This window comes from Electrona antarctica (genome assembly GCF_951216825.1).
Source record: "Electrona antarctica genome assembly, chromosome: 13".
Lineage (NCBI taxonomy): Eukaryota > Metazoa > Chordata > Actinopteri > Myctophiformes > Myctophidae > Electrona > Electrona antarctica.
Window position 1 is genome coordinate 110,482 of NC_136794.1, and position 3,920 is coordinate 114,401.

A 3,920-nucleotide genomic window follows, 5' to 3' on the forward strand; every position below is an offset into this window, starting at 1 on the left:
TTTTCTTCATTACACTAATGCCCATTACAGCCATTACATCAAAACCTATTATAGAATTTCAACAACATCAAACAATAAATATGTTTTTTCTCTTTTTCAGTGCTGCTACAGTGATGATGTTGTGCCAGTGCAGCAGAGAAAAAGTGAGTTGTAAGAAACACCAGAGGGCGCCACAGGCCTACTGCTGATCTGGTATTTTTTTCTTGGAGACTAGAGTCAATATTATTGAACAAAGGACCGGTGTTGCTTGAAGCAATAATGTGATGAAAAGGCTAGTGTACAGTGACATGTGCAGTCTGTGTGTTCTGCAACAATGGCAAGTTAAGCCACCTGTATTTATATGGTACATTTAAGTTGACACAATATGCTTGCTAATGGAGGCAGAGCCAGATAATAATAGTAATAGTATTAGTAATAGTAATAGTAATAGTAATAGTAATAGTAATAGTAATAGTAATAGTAATAGTAATAATAATAATAATGTTAGGGAGGTGCCAACTTGCGCTTGCAGACAAGTAGGCCATACATGGCCTACTTGTGCGCAAGCAGAGTGCGCAAGTACTGTTACTATTCAATTCAATTCAAATGAGCTTTATTGGCTTGAGAAAACGTACGTTTACATTGCCAAAGCAGAAGTGAAACAAGACAATCAAAATAAAACAATGTATTTACAAATAAATATTGGATATAATAGGAATTAAATAAAGGTGTAAACAGAGCTGTGTTACATTAAAACCTCTTAAACCCCAGGGGGGTAAAGGGGGTAAATTGGCAACATCGGAGTTGGAACCGGAGACCAATTGGGTCTCCATTGACCCGCTGAGTGCTTCAGAGGTGGACAGCCGCTGCCCCCGCCGGCGGGGGCAATGGGGCTCAAGAGGTTACTAGGAGCATTCAGTGATTTGGGTGATTTGGAAAACTCTCCAGTCCGCCCCGGTAACAAGATGTGCACATGCACGCACTACAGTGGGGGGACACGCGACAGGCCAACAGCACACACACCAAGGCCCACCCCCACTCGACCATGATTGGATGAAGGCTGGGCCACCTAGCCAAAAACGAAACCTAAGGTTTTTTGACCCCCGGGGTTAACTGGGGACAGGGAGGAACTCCTTATATGGTCAGCACACTCTATAATAGGGAGGATTATCACAACAAAACAAAAACATAAGTGATATTTGAATGACATGAAATCACTGAATATACCTTTAACACTTTGGGTAATACTATCTTAACTATGAAAAGATTGTGCATTTTCTGTCAGAGATAGTTATACATCCATATAGGAGACGTTAGCTTTATACATTTGAAAGTTGACAGCAGTATTTCAATGTTTTTGCATTCACTTAGTATAAAAACATTTGCGACAAGTAGCAGCAATTTATTCAAATGTAATTGAATTAAAGTTAGTTTCTCTGTTTATATAACAGAATTTCTATGTACGGAGGTCATTTGCTGTAAGCAGTGTAGGGTATAAACAGTGTTGTACACACAATGATTTGTATTCCATTTGCTTGTATTCCCTTTGACATCCTTCTCCTGTCACAGCAGCTCACAAATCTTGCTGCACATTGTTGTACTTCACCCAACAGATATGGGAGTTTTTGTCATTAGTCATGTTTTCAAACTCTCCTTGGGTGATTGTAATCCGTGGGAAGTATATGGCTCTAATGCTCCAACACTTTACACTTCTATACTTATGCAGTACTTTTATGTACATATTGGACTTCACAATCAACGGCCTAAGTTCCACTCTTATCTTTTTTTGTCTCTTTTTAAATGGCTAGAGCATATCGTCACTGTTGGGTACATAGATAATACTGTATAGTGGTGTAAATCGGCCATATTTAGTAGGAGTGAATATAAGTAAGTCTCAGTCTATCAACAAAGAATACAGAACATGAACATATGAATATGATATTCTTCTGTTGTGAACATCAGCTGGTCCATGTGCACGTGCCAGAGTCAAGGTCATTACACACTGGCGAATTAGCGACGCGAATTATTCGTGCGAATAATTCGCCTTTTTTTAAAACCAATTGAAGTCAATGCAAGCTTCCACATCAGTGGCGAATGTGCGAATGTGCGAAAATGCGACCGTTTTCGCTCTTTATTTGTTCGCTCCGGTGTCGAATTTTTAATTCGCGTCGCTAATTCGCCAGTGTGTAATGACCTTCAAGCAGGAGTCAGTAATCCCAAAGAACAGTTCTCAGGTTATGCGGTCAAGCTTGGTTGTGGAGCCTGGTGGCTACTGGCACAAAGTCACTTTGTGGTGTGCCCTGTGGCTGTGGCTGAAAATGATCCTCATCCGTGCTAGCTCAACACAGAGGGGATGAGAGGGGTTCATCATCAGGGATAGCATCCAGTTTAATGCCAACTACAGAGCTGGCCTTCTTCACCAGCTTATTCAGTTTGTTGGCATCCTGATGTTGCTCCCCCCCAAAAAAAAAAAAAACAAAAAAAAAAAACACAGACCACGGAAAAGAAGAGGACACTGGCTCCACTACAGACTGGTAGAACATCTGCAGCAGCCTGTACTAGCACACAATGAAAGACCTATTGGCCTGCTCACATGAACTTGCAGTGTCCACCATCTCCCCCTCCTCCCCTTAATTTAACATAGTGATGCTACCGTGTAACTATACACAAAAGAAAGATTTTCACTGCCATGTTTTTCACAATGACCATTCCACATAAATGTGTTTTTTGTTTTTACAACATCTCTAAACACGCAAGAGTGTGTTAGTCGTGAGTGTTATTGTCTCCACCAGGCCGAAGGCATGGGGAGAGAGTATGTTTTGCACTCCGTCCGTCCGTCCGTCCGTCCGTCCGTGTGTGTGTGTGTGTGTGTGTGTGTCCGTCCGTCTGTGAACAGCTAATCTCCGGCACCGTTAACCCGGTCGATGCCAAATTTTGCACACACACTCCCTGGATGCCAACGATGAACCTCTGCCCCAAAGTTTCCAGAACGGCCTGTTATAGCGCCACCAGGAGGCCGCTTTGTGCAAAACAAGTTTTTGCACAGTACACCTACAGATTTTGTCCAAACATCACGCAAATTGGTACACAGTCTCTCTAGAGCCATTCAACAAAACGCGTCTTTCAGATTTCTCAGACTCCATCCTGATTGGTTAAGATTGGCTTCCAAAGTTCGCAGGAGTGCTCAGTTTCAAACAAAATGCTGCAAATCATGAACACATTGTGTGATTTCTGTGAAATTGTGCACGCACATTCCCACTAGGCCGAGGAAGAAATGCCACATGAACATTTTCAACTCAGCCTCATGGTGGCGCTATAACTGTCCGAAAAGTGTTTTTACCTCTAACTGCACGGATCTGTGGATAACTTTGTATGCCAACTCCCTAGAGGCCAAGGAAAAGCCTTTGCCTGGAATTTTTCACATCGGCTCTTTATAGCACCACCAGGAGGCCGACATATGTAAAACACATTTTCTAATATTACTCCTTCAGATTTTATCCAAATTTCACGCAAATCGGTACACATGCTCTTCATAGTCATGTGATGAAGACGGGTTTGTTTGATTTCTCATAATCCACCCTCATTGGCTACGATTGGCTTCTAAACTTTTCAGGAGTAGTCCGCTTTGTACCCGTTTTGAACAAATCGCCACAACTACTCAACGCACCGTCCGATTGTGGTGAAACTGTGCATGTATATTCCCACTAGGCTTTGGAAGAAATGCCACTTTTGCCAGTTTTCAAATCAGCCTCATGGTGGCGCTACAACAGGCCAAGCCGCGTCACACACACACACACACGTTTATATTGCTCCTAAACATTTTGCCAAACATCACACACACACTCCTATCCTCCTGGTGGAGACCTGTGCCCAGAAGGGCACTTTTTCTAGTTTATTTATGAATTTTAAAGTTTATACAATGATTTTCTGAAAACCTAGCT